Source organism: Phallusia mammillata, chromosome 5 (genome assembly GCF_965637545.1).
Source record: "Phallusia mammillata chromosome 5, kaPhaMamm4.hap1.1, whole genome shotgun sequence".
Taxonomy (NCBI): Eukaryota; Metazoa; Chordata; class Ascidiacea; order Phlebobranchia; family Ascidiidae; genus Phallusia; species Phallusia mammillata.
The window spans coordinates 19,731,091-19,747,677 of NC_137256.1; the positions used below are offsets into that span (position 1 = coordinate 19,731,091).

At 37.2% G+C, this 16,587-nt stretch overlaps 1 long non-coding RNA gene and 1 pseudogene across 2 annotated transcripts; one reads left to right on the plus strand and one right to left on the minus strand.

Moving 5' to 3' along the window:
- Positions 1 to 1,308: 1,308 nt before the first annotated feature.
- Positions 1,309 to 3,579, plus strand: LOC145229385 (uncharacterized). The gene is made up of 2 exons (XR_013860429.1): positions 1,309 to 2,069; positions 2,141 to 3,579. It is a non-coding gene; the product is annotated as an uncharacterized LOC145229385 (long non-coding RNA).
- On the minus strand, positions 3,077 to 9,448 carry LOC145229375 (uncharacterized; annotated as a pseudogene). Its single transcript, XR_013860427.1, has 7 exons — positions 9,239 to 9,448; positions 8,712 to 8,819; positions 7,395 to 7,483; positions 6,749 to 6,916; positions 5,792 to 6,253; positions 4,584 to 5,259; positions 3,077 to 4,367 (listed from the first exon to the last, which is right to left on the minus strand). The product of XR_013860427.1 is annotated as an uncharacterized LOC145229375 (transcript).
- Between the last annotated feature and the right edge of the window lie 7,139 nt (positions 9,449 to 16,587).

Here is a 16,587-nt window from a genome sequence, read left to right on the forward strand (position 1 = left end):
ATCAAAGAGCCGGATTGGCGACCCCTGCGCTATGCTGTTTAATATAATACTAATAGACCTCCTGTCTGTAGTTGTGGTTATGTGAAAGGCCTTCAAAATGTTACACTTATAGCAGCTAGCTACCTCCTGTTGATATCTTAAAAGTTCCAAACTTGGATAAGGTTACCAACTTTAAGACACACTAAAGATTGAATCAGAGTTTAAATTAACGATTTAAGGAAGAGCATGGTTGTGTACTTTAATGCCACGTATTATTTTAAATTAAAAAAACGCACCGCTGATGTAACAACCTGCAACCACTAATAGCTCTTCAGAACCGAATTTTAAAAATTATTACTCACAGTCAATATCGCACCTCACCAACACCTCTGTATAAAAAAACACACATTATAAAATTAAAAGACATTCATTTTACAGAGGTAGTAAAATTTGTATTTCTTTACAAAAACATGCAATTACCTGAGACGTTTCACGAATTTTTAACACCCATACAACGCATACATCAGCATAACACCAGATTGGCGTCCAGAGGTCATTACTTTCTGCATCGCGTTTCCACCAAAAGAGCGCAAAATACCATATCATACGCCAGTTCCAAAATGTGGGACACTCTGCCAAACGCCATAAAACATCATGTCAGCTTGTTCACTTTCAAAAAAAAAGTCAAACGCTTTATTGAAGCCAGATATGTCCCACCTTGAACGTTTGGTAAACTGAATTGGTAATGACATGCAGCTTCGCCCACGTGCTAAACATAAACATGCCTCGCATTGTTTTTCCACTAATTGATCACACCCCAAATTCCAAATTCAGCAATTAAACGCATTTGCCCTCGAGCTTAAATTACTCACATCGTCAGACTCCACAACGATTCGTGCAATTTCTTTCACGCTGTTTGACAGTACTGGTTTCTTTTGTTGCATTGCGATGTTCCTTTTCTGGTAGGCCTACTCCCTTTGTTGTTTATTGCATTTTGTGTTTTTGGCCTTATTACTTCATATATTTTTCTTTCTATGCCAACATTAGCATCACATAGTCCCTTTATTTCTCTCGTCCCCTTTTCCTTCAATTCTTAAATAAACAGAAACGGGTCAAGTGACTCGATGGCCAATGTTTGGCTCTCACTGGCCCGGTCGCGCGCATATTACTTTTGTTTATGTTTATGTATTACTATTTTGTTTATGTGTTACTATTTTGTTTATGCAAATGTTTTAATGCCAAGCGTGACAAATAAAGTATTGATTGATTGATAATTGCATAACAGTTTTAGCCCAAAAGCAGTGAACTCTTTTCGCAAGCTGTTCTAATTGCTTGCTTTATAGCAGGGGCGGGCAACATACGGCCTGCAGACAGTTTCTGGTCTTACATGATAATGTGGCCCGCGGCCACAGTCTGCCGCAATCCCCCACTACTTGTTTACTACGTCAAAATATAGTTGTAACGGACAGTAACGCTACCCAATAGCAAAACAAAACTTTCCCGCCGTTGTTACCATTGCACGATACATCCATTGTTACGACATAACTGCCAACCTTGTGTGTGGCCTGCTTTCACGGTTTCCTTCGTTTCCACACGTGTGACCCAGTTAGTGTTTCTGCAGTATCTAAGTCTGTGGTTTATGCATTAAATTTGCTGTGGCGAATAATTTTATGTCATAGTTAGATTGTTTGGACTGTATTGTAATTGTGACGTTCTTGATTGTATTTGGTTTAAGTGGTCAAAAATCCGCTTTGAATCACTGGATAAATAGGCGATTAATGTATCGATTCAGGAATACGGCCCGCCAAGTACTTCATTTTCCTATATCAGGCCCGCCGACTGGAGAAGTTGCCCGCCCCTGCTTTATAGTAACATGTTTGTGGCCAATAAAACTTGAATTTACGAGTCTGAGTTGAGTTTACTTCGCTTGGTGAAAGAACACATAGTGACACAATTGCACTGAACAATCACCTAGCCGGAAATAGCTGCGCAACGTTAAGACGTTATTGCGCGTAAGAAAGTGAGAGTGCACAATTGGTGGATCATGATTAAACGCGCTGCAGCTACACCGTGTTATAAAGGGTTGTGTGGTAAGTAAAAGTTATTATTATTAATTTCTAACGACATGCTCTTTGTTTCTTAAACAATCTACTTAAATAAGACAAAAACAAACGGAGGTGCTAAACCCTAGTTTATCGAGACTCATGACATTGATCGACAAGGAAGACTCTGAAAGTGAAGACGAGCCTTTATCTACCAAACACAATACCGCTTGGCGTACCACCGCGCCATCGGCTGGTTTGCTACAGAAACGCAACAGAGACTGGTACGCTAGATTCTTTGGTCTAGTAGACTATTTTGAACTCCCGCCAAGGGAAGAGTACATCGAAGGTATGTTGACAAGTCACATTGCCGTGCAAATAAGTTCATTCAATGCTTAACGAAGGTATATTACCACTTTAATTAACTGATAATTCGAGATCCAGATGAAGCTATTCGTTATTTCACCGTGCGCAGCATTAGATAGTAATAGCCATACTTTATAAGAGATCATATTTTACGCAATCAGTGCACAATCGTGTAGCTTATAAGCGTATAGACTGAAGGAAATCCATCATGGCCGCTGGCAGAAAATTTTGTTGAAGTTTTGACATATAAGCTTACATGAATGGATTGCGATACCATGCCATTACGTACACACAGGCTATTAACTTATAATACAGTAAAATTGCGTTACCCAAAACACTAATGAATGCAACAACGGTTTGTTGCAGAAATACCACAAAGTAGTGTTGTTAACATTGGCTGCTTCTGAAATGCCTATGAGCATTGATACAACCAAGGGGAAATGCTTGCAGGGAGACACCCCATAAAGTGACCGAACCACATAACCTTTAAAGCTATGGTGTGATTAGAACCAATAAGACTATCTACTTTTTCCATGTACTGTCAAGAGCATCGATCATAAAACTGAAGTTCGTCAAAAGCCCTTGTTGCATTTTTATTGCAGATTTAATCCTGTTCAAATAGATAAGTGCATTAGAAAACTCGCAGTAAAAGCTTTATACTTACTTTGTTATTAAACATGAATCTGCCATAGATAAATTTGCAGTTATATTTCCAAAGTAAAATCCTTCAACAAATGTTTCCAATAGTTGAAAGTACACAAGTAAAGTGTTTCCAGTGGTTGAAAATTCACATTAAATTGTGTTTCCAATGGTTGAATATCTAGGGCAGTAATTGTATCAACAAAATGTGGTATTCACAAACATACCATGAAGCTTGCAAATTTCCATTGGATTGTCAATTTGAGGAAGTTTTCTTTTTGAAGCTCACATTCCTCCACATAATGTTGGTGGACTCACAAGCACAAAAATCTGATGGTCATTGGGTGTTTTATTCGCTAATAATGCAATTTTATTTTTAAGCAGTGTAGTAGCATATGAATGTGGTACATTGTAAGCCATGAGCCTTCAAGCAAATACCACAATGCTTTATGATAAAACTAGGAAGGTGACATTCCTATATATTGCAAATTTGCATGTTTTATTTTGTGTCCAATTTAATGACTTGTCAAATACAGTATAATTAGATCCAGAATCTGGTTGCAACATCAATTCATTTGTATCATTATTCAACATTGCAGAACATTATTGTGTTTGCAAGCTAAAACAATTAAGTCCACACATATGCACTAATCACATTCATACTAAGGTTACATTATTGTTAGATCCTGAAGGACAAAAAGTAGTATTTCAAACACTGAAAAATAATAATGTCATAGCAAATCTATAACAAACTTTCTATTTTGCAAATTTGTTGACCTGCAGTAACAAAATCACTGCATCCTAAATGGATAAGACAAAAAATATCCCAGTTATTGTCATCAACTCTTTAAAAGTTCAGTACAATAAGGGTTGGTTTGTTAACCTAAAGGGCCTGTAATACCTATTTTCATTTGATTTCAGTGCAAATAAACTAAAGTTGAACTTGTAAACACAAAAATTAATATTTAGGAATGAAGGAAAGAACATATAAATAAATACTAAACATAAAAAAATGCTTGCAAATGCACCAACTAGCAATGTAAAACCCCAGTTCATCGTTAAGTATAGAGATTTTCAAAATCAAATAGTACTACATAAAAAGGTACCTTAATAAAATTGAACCAAATTTGGACATAAATTTACAAACTAAAACTTTTTTAGTGGAACTATTTGTACTTTTTCCATGATGGCAGCACTGTAGTTGCTCCAACATATATTATCAACAGTTTCACATGAATTTACAAAGGATAAAGATATCGCATTTCATGCCAAGACGTCCTAAAGCAGAGTTATCCCACTAAAAGAGAATATCCATCGTTGTTTTCACAGGAAAAACTTTACCTAAAAAATGCCTAAACTTAAAACTTTGCTAAAATTTCAAATAAATTTTGTGGTTTTTTGTATACAAGAATCCCAAGAACAAAAATTTCAATTTGACTCATCATAATAATTTACAAACAATCTAATGTTAAGCTAAAATCAGTTTCTTTTTTTCAATGTTTTAAATTTAAGTCTACAACGAACGTTCCAATCACGAACCAACCAAACAAAACTTACCTCAAATTGTTATTGAATAGCAACGAAAATGATTTATTCACGCACTGCAACAAAAATCGCAAAACAAACTGCAAATTATATTCTACAATAAGTCCTCATAAAAAATCGGCATTTGAAATTAAATTTGCGCAACTTTGAACTTTGCAACCAAATTGTAGCAATCCAATGAGCGTATCTTAAACGTCAAAATCACACGGAAACTTTTTAATCTTGATCAAATAATAAAAATGTTTATGCAACTTTTATTTGGATGATGTGGACTGCTTAAAAGCCACTTTTTATTGCAAGCGTATCATAAATCACTAAACTCTCTACTTACTTAATTGATTAAATAATTTAGCAGGCCAAGACGATCCAAAAGAAAAAACAACTACTAAAAAATAAGACAAAATAGTACAGTTCATTTGGGGTGAATAATATAGTAGCGTTTAATAAGTAGATCTCTTTTCTATGCCATTATTTTGAAGTAGAATGTAAGAGCAAGTCCAAGCACATAAGATGATGGTCGTAGTTTAGAGGAACCACCAGTAGTCAGGGTCATGTAGTTTGAAAGTGACCACGGGAAATCGGTAAAGAATCCGTCGACCCCGATTTTAACAAACTTTTTGTATTCCCTGTATGGGTCTGCACCATAATCCCATAGCAGTTCATCGTTTTTAAAGGTCCAGGCATGAACCTGAATATAAATGGATATTGTTGAAACTGCGACTGTAACAGCAAATAATACACACGCAATGGCAGTAATATTAAAGGTTTGTCTTTGGAAAACTTTGTGGTTTGATCAGTATAGAAGGTCACAAGTAAAGTCAGCGATACGATTCAGGCAAGTGTTAGGAAAAACAATTAGACTTTGATTATCGCTACTGAGATTGGGTCTTCAACCTCAATCAGTCCTTTTGGAAACGGTATGCACATTTTAGTTTTTGGCGCAGAATCGTAATAAGGACGGACTTTTTACTTTCGGCTTTGGGTTATGTGCTAATTAAGTTTTAGCAAAACGGGTTCGAAGTACAGGTCTATTGCGGTCGTTATTCTGAAAAAACAAACTTCTTTGTCGGGCCTAATTTTGGTTTTAACTCTCTTTTACTGTCCGTAAAAATGACATAGGTCTACTGACTGCATATTCAAGTTACTGACATCACGTTTGAAATGTTATTTGATCTGAATTAAATATCCTCATTAAAATATTTGATCTTAAATAGGCCTACCTTGAGTCCTTTGGCTTGAATTCTTTTCACGTAATCAGTCGTCTCCACAATCTTATTATTTGCGACCCTAACAATTTAAACCTTCCGAACACCAATCCCATAAGCGTGCGTGGCCAAGTCTGCCAGCTCAGCATCGCTCAGGGTCAAAAATACCAATCGCACTAAAGGCAAGGACGTCTTCGGGGCCATGTGCTTGAGACTGCTCGGATAAAACGACTGTATAAAGCAGGGTGACGTTGAGGCAGTGTAGCCGTGCTTTGTTAAAGATTGAAGAAGGATGTCTTCAAACGTTGTGTTGTGTCCGCGACTCTTTAATACCCCGTTAACAAAAGGGGGACTTTTGACTTCAGGGTAAATCCCCACAACTCTAGAACTATTCTTGGCAACAGCGACGTATTCATCAAAAGTTGCAATCTGGAACATTCCGTTAAACGACTGATCACGAAGTGGGTTTTGTTGAACCTGTTTTAAAAGGTTGATTTCGGTGAGAAAATGTCATGCTTTCGGAGCATTTTCAAAGTTTTTGCCACTAAACTGTTTTAGCACTAAATGCCACTGAAGATAGGGGAAAAACCACATTAACCTCGTATGCATTATTTATGTGAATACAGAAAACCTCGGTTAACCTGGACCGTTTGTACCTAAAAAATGTCCAGATTTGGCGAAGATCCGGATTAACGGACTTCATTCCAAAAACAAGGGCACCAGCAAAACAATTTTTAGGAAAGTCAAATCTTTTAAAGGTGAAGAATATTGACCTTTTATATTTATGAAGTAGTGGTACATATATTTATGAAATACATTTTCAAATTACAAGTGAGCTGATAAGTAGCTTAATAACGGCATGCACTTCTGTCCCTAAACACGTCAAATTTGCCAACGGTTGATACTCTCTTTATTGCTTTTGCACAACAAGTATTAAGTAACTTGATGCAGTATGTATGTCCTCTATCGAACCTTTCGTAGAGTCTTCAACTCAGCCAGTGAAAAGTCAATTGTAAAATAATCAGTTACATTCGCAAAATCAACTAGGTACGTCCGGACTCTGGTGCTGAATTGTGGATGAAGGTTCACATCGGTTGAAGAGTTAAGTGCAGTATTGTGTGTACAAACTAAAACCAAATCCTGTAAAAAGAAGACGACCCATTAAACTTTGCCACGTAAGCGGTGTACTGTAACAGCCCTCCAAGTTAGCAGTAGCGTGTTTACCATATACCCACCAATTGTGCCCTCAACTTTGTAGCGCTTTATAACATCTTAACTTTATAACGTCCTATGGGCAGCTATTTCCAAATTGGTGAATATTTTGGCGCAATTATGTTACTACGATTTGCTTCACCTGACAAAATAAACTCTACTTAAACTCAAGTTTTACATGGCCACTTAGTGGTGAAATTATTTGCGTTCTTGAAAACAGCAGCTAACAATATTTCCAGAAATATAACTATAAGTTAGTAATATCATCTACGTGAGATGTTATTTGAAGTTAATGAAAGAGCTATCATCCCTGAGGCTCAGTTGCTATTGATTTTGACGCCGATGCTTTCAAAGATTTCCTACAATGAATTTCGATTAAAAAAGATTTTGTGACATCACTGGTTACCTTGGTGAGAGCAACGTCACACTCGATGATGTCAGCACCTTGCTGGATTGCGAGCTGGTAAGCCGCAACTGTGTTTTCTGGTCGCATTCCTGAAATCAAAATAGTCTAATCAGATTTAAATGTTCTGAAACGGAATAACGATTTTTTTACCCTAGATCAGGGGTGTCCAACACGTGGCACGCGTGCCAAAAGTGGCACGCAGAGCATTTGAAAATGGCACGCAATCTTTTGCACATACAGATGGTAAACATTAGGATTTATCAGGCAATTAATATTTTTCTACTGATTCTTCTCCAAATTTAGTAAAGATTATCAGTATCAAGGTTACACAAACCCACTGATTAAATTGGTCGTTTTTTGAGCCCCGTTGCAAACTATTTTTATCTTGTGTCGCATAAACGAAATAAAATGTTTCTGGAGTATCAGAAACAAGTTTACTCGCATTTGACGACATATTTTTTTCTAATTAATTAGGGTTTTACATATTGGCAAAATTTTCGGATTGAGCCCATACCGTTAACACGTTTAAGACATGGTTTGGAAAAAGTACCAAACGTTGGCACGCAAGTATATTTTAAAACCAAAATTGGCACGGCGGTGTGTTCGAGTTGGACACCCCTGCCCTAGATGAAAGAAACTGTCTTTTATTAAATGCTTACCTATAAGTATGAAAAAGTATGAAAATACAAGATAAAAAGTTTTTTAAAGTCATTTAGCACAATATACAACAAAGCAATGTTTAAACTATTTTAAGGGATTTTCTTTTGAATTTAAAATGAACTATTCTTGCTTTCTTTTCGATTTGAAATGTGTAAACCAAATAAAATACCAATTCAGTGTCATAAATTTTAAACTTAATTACTTGTTGTGCTTTAAATTTTGTTTCATTTAAATTCGAATATTGGAGATCAAAATTACATTGTGTCGTCCCAAACTTTAAAGTATTTTCAATTTTAATTTGCTTAAAATGAAAGACAAAGTTCACCAGAACGGATTTTCGTGACTAAAATAAACATATGCTGCAGCCAGCCAGCTAAACTCCGGACCACACTAGAGTGATTCACGTATCAAACATGTGTTGAGTCATTTTTCTTTAGACTTACGTTGTATTGCTGTTTTGGTTTCTAATCCCATGTTTCTACATTATGGCATTGTTGACTGTGTTCAAACATGCGAGAACTGTTATATTTTCCAACGCCAATTGTTGTTCTATACGCAGTTTTTATGCAACCCACGTAATACTCCACAAGCAAAACAGCGAAAACTAAGAAGCATAATGCAATACTGATAAAAAAAGAATATGTATCAGAGCCGAACCTGAGCTTCCACGATGAGCTATTATAAGTGGCCTGTTCGTAGGCAAACCGTCAAAAACACGGTCATGGGATTCAACAATTGTAAAGAGCAGGAACAGCGCAAGAAAGCCTAAAAAATATAAAACATTGATATATAATAGCAATTACTGTATTTTGATATTAAACAACAACCGTCATGTTTATGTTTAAAATAGTAAGGAATCCGCTGCAAGTATGAGAAAACAGTTAATTAAGAGAAACGATTTAGTTGTATTTACTCAATTGATTGAGTTCAAGTTCAAATACTTTTTTACTGATCTCCAAACAATCTACAAGCAAAATACAAATTGATTTAAACCATTAGGAATCCATTGATTCAGAAAGTATTATGTACCAAAGCTTTAAATTCTACATAAAACGATTTACACATAAGGACACAATACACCTGGAGTATAATAATACAATACAAAAGAAGTAGTAGTTATTACAACCAAATATCAAAAAAACATATGGTTGTTATAAAGTAGGGTGAAAAAAACATCATCTTACCTTTCATTATGAATTACGACACAGAATTTGATGCCTTAAGAAAAATAACAGCGTACAAGCCACCGCCTTCTTATAACTGCTGGGTTTACATTTTAGACGGGAAAATATACAGGAAGTTTTTGTCACGATCTGTATATGTTTGCCTCCATAAGTGTGTTTATGAAAAGATCAGCGCGTTACTTAGCTGTTGCGTATTATAATTTGTTAGAAATTTTTAACCAAACTATAGCTTCCAATCGGTATTGCTTCGCTATTATAGCTTAAACATATAATACATTTTTGACTTTGGAAAAGTAGCCTAAATGAAAACACAAATCAAAAAAATTCTCTCAAACGTATTTTGATTCGGATAAAAGAAAATTTGTTGAAATTGCTACTAAAAATGATGGAGCCAGTGTTAGCTGCTGGACCATGGACCAACTTTATTGTTTACAGGACACCAACTGTATTGCAACTGTACAGGTGTGCTCTGGCTACAATGCACCAAACAACAGAAAAAACAAAGTTTAATAATGTCCATTTTTCAAAAACTGCATGGTCTCAGTTGGAAATATTAAAAACATGTAAGCTGAACACTTGTAAACAACAACTGCTTAAAAAGCTTTTTTTCCAGACGAGCATTTTGGTTTACAATAAGCAAAAAAACGCCCACCTATTGCCAAAGAAAAACAGAACTCCACAAAAAAGTGACAAAACAGAGATACGCATGAGTGTCTGTTACGTAACACGCTGTTTATTATCATCGGAACTTGTGAAAATGTTGAATCAAGAAGAATAGGCACATTATAAACGTTGGAAATCCCTAGCATATCATCGTAAACGTTCTTATAAGCGCCATGTTTATACATATCAAAATAAAAATTTGTTAGGTATTTAAATTAGGGTATTTTAGTGCTCTTTCGATCAAAAAATCAAACGCCGACAAAAGAAGCACTTTACAACGTTAAGGAGCGAAAAAAGTGAAGGGCGCATTTGGAAGATCATGACCAAACGCGCTGCAGATAACTTGCAGTTATCACAAAGCGTATTTTTTGTGGGTTTGGCTCACGCAAAAGGCAGTTTGGTGCACTTTAGGTAAAAACTAAAGGGGAAGCGAGACCATGCGGTCTAGAAGTAATCACAGGGTGAATTTGGACAGGAAAACATACCACCGTAAGATACCTTGCCTGCAGTTTCACGCGCCAAAAGAATTTTTAGTGGTTAGTGGTAAAGTTTGGACAGAAGTTGCATGGCTCAAGTTTGGATCTTAGGCTGGTCATTTATATTAACCCTGCACAATCAAATACGCTGGAAGTCGGACACGCTATGACCTTAGCTTCACCCGCGCAGGCGCCACTGTATAGCAAAACAACGAAAAACGTGCAGTTGGCATGGTTTCGTTTGCAACTTGAGTTAACAGTGCTGCCCACTGTTTATTCATAATACTAAACTAAGTGAAAGCAGCGGGTCTGTTACTAAAGCAGTTTTCTAAGTTGTCTGGAAATGCTGTTAGGCCAAGTAGTCTATTCTGTTTTAATAGCTGATTCATATTAGCGCCGTAAGGTAGTTATGAACAGTTTAAGTCCAAACAAGGGACAGTGGTTTTACGCTAGTTACGAACAAATCAGGAATAATCTTTGAAATCGTCAATTTAAACTCTTACTGAGTTGTTTAGTGCGTCTTGAAGTACTATGACTATATCCAAGCACATTTTACTGGTTCGGATTTTTTAAAACATCTACAGAATAAAAGCCATTTCCTTTTTAACTTTATTCCCTAATTTAATCGACTATTTGTCTATTGAGGTTTTTCACGATTAGGAATTCTTGTTTACTCCATTCGACCTTTTTAAAACCGAAATTAGTACCAAATTTCAACACGACATTTTTAAGGGGGCCACGAGGTACAAAACTACTTTTAGGGGGCCACGGTCCATGAGAGGTTGAGAACCACTGGTTTAGCGTATGAACAAATAACTTGTCGTGCACTGCACACCAACAATGAGTCATTTATCAATGCAAAAATGCATACGTGTGTTCCATTTTATAGAATTTTACCTGCAGGACGTTGTGTCAAAGACATGAATAGACCGATTAATATCTGGTCTTGTGCATGAGAGTCATGCAGTTTCCCTGTGGCTGGGATATTTGGACTTTGAACGGCAACGGCGTTTTGGACCAAAATTATCAAACAACAATTTAGATTCAAACAACGTATTTCCTGTAGGCTTGCTTAATACAATAGTTGAATGGGTTTACTTTCAAAACACTTTACTGCCAAAGAGTGGTGTCAATATTTTTTCGTAGTATAAAAACTTTAGCTAATATAGCACTAAAGTCAGAGTTCTGACTGTAGAAGCGAGATATGGTTACTGGGTAGGCTACTGTATTAGGATTCGGGAGACTAAAAAATAGTAGCAGAGAGTACTTTAAAGAACGTAATTGTGAATATAATAGGCAGTTGAAACATGGTGGCCTATTGTCTGTGTACAAGAGTTTGATATCCAATTCTCTAATATCGTCTATTGTGTTTTTTTTTGTCTTGGTGTTTCCTAAGGCTTCAATGTCCAGGCCTGTCAATCAAACTTTACGGCCCAAACGGGCTTCACAAAAACGATTCGGCTTCGGGCTCGTTTAGTCTGGGTTCGGGCTTCAATTTTAGGCCCGTTTGCAACTCTGAGTCATGTCGCGACAAACATTTAACGTTACGTATTGTTTCTGTCAACAGCTTTTGCATAGAAATCGTAGATAATCATGCTGTGGTTATTATTTCTATTATTTGTGGTCGGATGCGTGGAAGGTGAATGTCCGGGTGAGGATCTCAATCTCGCTCCTCGTTCTTTCACAAGTAACAAATTGTTGTGTATTGTTGCATTTCACATTTTTCTAATTCAACCCAGTTTTTTGCGACGACTGGTTCATGGTTTCGCTTTGAATCATAACTCTAACTTGTGTGTATACAACCGCATTTACATACATCTAAGCAGAAGATAGTTTGAACTTAGCAGGTACCAACTAATTAAATGGACAACGAATACCAAAACACACGAACAAGTTTTTTAGGACTTTTCTATAAGCTGTATTTATTTTCTTATTGGTTTTGTTTTAAATTTCGAAATAGTGCTATTTTATCTGTAGAACCAGAAAATCTCTCCTTGTGCGAGTTCCCGTACCACAGTCTCAACTGCACCTGTCCTTCTTCAATGTTCGAATGTGCTTGTCACAAGTTTGGGCGATGCTTGGACATGCCGGGATGCATACCAATGTCAAAGGTTAATGAAGGGGAAAACCACTGTGGCGACTGGAGTGACGAGTTTAATGATATTTGCCCAAAAGAAAAGTTTCAGTGTAATTGCTTCAACAATACTTGCAAAGGAAAAACTGGATGTTTAGCAAGCCACGTGAAGTGTAATGGTAGGATAGAATGCGTGGATAAAAGTGATGAAGATAATTGTACGTGTCCAGTTGACACTTTTGAATGCCCTTGTTTAAAAACACACAACTGTACGTGGGTTGGGGGATGCATTGATAAAGAATATCAATGCGACGGATTGAACGACTGTGGAGATTGGAGCGATGAAATCAATTGCACATGTCCACCTGAAACGTTTGAATGTGACTGCTACAAAACAAAAAACTGCAGTTTTGAATATGGCTGTATTGGTAAGGACTGGCAATGTGATGGAATAAACAACTGCGGAGATTGGAGTGACGAAGTGAATTGCACCTGTTTAGCTGACCGATTTCAATGCGATTGTTATAAAACACAAAACTGTTCTTGGCTTCAAGGATGTATTACCAAAATTAAACAATGCGACGGAAGAAATGACTGTGGGGATTGGAGTGATGAGGTAAACTGCACTTGTCAGGACTACGAGTTCGAATGCGATTGCTACAAAACAAAAAGCTGCATTCATGATTATGGGTGCATTGGAAAGAAATGGCAATGTGATGGAGGAAATGCTTGTGGAGATTGGAGCGACGAAGAAAACTGTACATGTCGTGCCAACTGGTACGAATGTGATTGCTACAAAACGAAAAATTGCACTGGTAGTTATGGTTGCGTTGACGAATTCTGGCACTGTAATGGCATAAATGACTGTGGAGATTGGAGTGACGAAACTAATTGTAGTTGTCCAATTGGAGAATTTAAATGCCCCTGCTTTGACACACATTCCTGTGCAAGGTTTCCTGGATGCATTACCAATTTTCAACAATGCGATGGGATATCCCACTGTCCAAATGGCACTGATGAGGTCAATTGCACTTGTCCAGCTAATCAGTTTACATGTGCATGTGTGGACACGAAGGGGTGCATTGGAAAGGAAGGAAGTTGTATTGACAAATCTTTAATGTGTGATGGAAACTATGATTGTTTTGACGGCAGTGACGAATCAGAACACACATGCAATTGCTCTGGAGTTTATGCAAGATGTCCATGTGATCCTGGTAACAAACATTGTCCATCTGCAGGTAGATGCATCCCTTTTGACTGGCTAGGCGATAAAATCAACGATTGTTTCGACATGAGTGACGAAGTTTGTTCAATCTCTAATATAACATGCAAATCTTGCACAATACACGCTACAACTTGTGAGAGTGAAAAACTCGCACGTTATCTTGTTCATGCACCTTTTCCACCAGTGTGCAACAAAGTGGTTCAGCCGTCATGTGCAAATGATGTCAACAGTTGCAAACACGAAAAATTTACTTGTTTCACCACAGAATGCAAACTTCTCGATAAAGATTGTTTGGTTTTGTTCGCTTGTGAAAATCAACAAATGCTATCCTATTCTTCGTTCTGCGACGGATTCAGTGATTTGGCCACTGGTTGCAGTGATAAAAGCGACGAGATCAGAGAAGGGTTTGGATTTAAATGTTCTGGACCATCGAGACAAGGTGTTTGTGTTTTGCCTCAAGCCAACGTTTACGATTCTATGGCACAATGCTCTGATAATTCGGATCTTTGTTTTGTCAACGGACAGTTCCGATGTTTTCAGTGCTTGGACAAAAAGTTAATTATATCACCAAAGCAAGTGTGTGACGGGGTGTTGGATTGTTTTGATATGTCGGATGAATGTTTATGTCCAAATCAGAGTTTGTGTAATGAAATAAGAGGTAATTGTCCACGAAATCAGATGCCCTGCCACAACAATTCCGACTGTCTGGCTCCGGAAGGGATTTTGTGTAACTCTACTGTGCAATGTGCGGATCAAATTAACACGAAGTATTGTTTGGTTCAAAAGAGTCCTGCTCTGTGTCTTCAAACCAGTACTTCCCTTTCTGAACGCAAAGAAAAACAAGAATGTGCAAGAGTATATGACAAAATAAATGCGGCCAAACATTCCAACAATTTTAGGCTTCCAATCGTTAGAAAACCACATATGGTGCAGTTTGAGGACATGGTTCCTTTTGTGTGTGATGGCGCAACTAATGACGGTTTGAGCATCATTGGCGAAGCCAGTTGTTCGGAATTGTTTTACTGTTACTCAAATCACGAGATTAACATAGCTCAAAGACAGGTATGCGACGGAAAAGTAGATTGTCACGATAGTTCGGACGAAGCTGTACAACTCTGTCATAATACTCGCTACTATTGCAAAAGTAAGGACAGATTCTCCATCGACAGAAAACATATTTGTGACGGAATTATCGACTGTGACAATAAATCCGATGAGGCCAGATGCCGATGTGAAAAGAAAAGGTTTTATTGTTTAAATAAACAACCTTTGTCGATTGAACTGAAACTGGTGCAAAATGGAATTCTAGACTGTACTGATGGAAGTGACGAATGTGTGAACTTGGCTGGAGATGTATTTGCAGATGTGAATGAAATGATTGCCAATGCTTTTTACCGAGCAACTTTTTGGATCACAGCTTTGCTGGCTTTGGGAGGAAATTCTTTTGTATTTTTTGCAACTATACGCAGCCTATATTACGCCAAAAAAGACCAAAACGTTTTTATTAACACCAGCGTCTTTATTCTTAACCTTAACGTATCGGATTTCCTCATGGGTATTTATTTACTGACCGTTGTGGTGCAAGGAGCTCGTTTTTCTGGCTCGTATTGTTTGTTTGATAAGGAATGGAGATCAAGTAGTTTGTGTTCTGGACTTGGAGGACTTGTTGTACTATCGTCGGAGGCTTCGGTTTTTACAATGACAACCATGACCACATATCGTCTTGTTTCAGCATTTAAACCATTTGCAATTCGAAGTCTTGGAGTTGGTAGAGTTTTACTTGCTGAACTGTTTTGTTGGATTTCTGCTATTTTTCTGGCAACGGCTCCTTTGCTGAAGGTCGCTTCTGGATATTTTGTGACTGATGTTTGGTTTCCAAATTATTTCTTTGGAAAGGATTTTGTATCCAGAGAAAATATGTCTCTTCTGGCAGAAAGAATCACAGGTATCAAGCCTGAAAGCTGGAACGAAGTAACAGAAACAATCAAAATGTCATTTCCACGTAATTCTGTCAAGGGAGAATTTGGATATTATGGAGAAACCAGCGTTTGTATGCCCCGTCTGTTTGCCACAAGAGACGAATTTGCTTGGGAATATTCAACGTTTCTAATCACAATTAACTGCATCATGTTTATCTATATGGTAATTGCATACGTTCTCATCTACAGACAGAGTAACCGCATGCAAGGAGCCAGAAATATTGATGTCAGCTCTAAGATGCAAAGGAGAATTTTCAGATTAATTTTGACCGACTTCTGTTGCTGGATTCCAATATGTGTTATGGGATATTTGAGTATTGGAGGGATCAAGATGCCCCCAGATGCTTATGTTTTGAGCGCTTGTCTGTTGCTTCCAATCAACAGCGCCCTTAACCCCTTGCTTTACTCCAAAGCGATTGAGAATCAGTTGGTCAAAGCAAAGCATTGGCTCATGACAAAATTGTCTATTCTTCGGTCATCTATTTCTCGCTTATCGAATTTTGCTACCAATGATGAATGAAAATACTAAAGCTTCGACATTATACAAGAAAACTGTTCGTACTAAACATCGATGTGTGCAGTAGATGCAGTATCAAAAACAAACAACGTTTACAATATGTTTTTGCCAAAACTAACTTTGTTCCCAATACACTTCGAAAGATAATTTTCGTATTTGTTTGTACAAGTGTTGTTCAATCTTCAAATTGTGACAAAGCGTGTAAAATGTTTGGTTGAAATAGTAAGAGCGATTTTTGGACTTAAAATGCCTTGCCCTATAGTTAGTTTTGTTACAGTCACGTTTTTCAGATTTTGTATTGTTTTTGTTCATCTGCTGATAGCTCTCTTCTTGCAGATTGTGAATTGGTTTGTGAATGTCGATTATTACACGGAGTTTGATAAACTGACCGCACCTTTTTTTATGTTAAGACCAG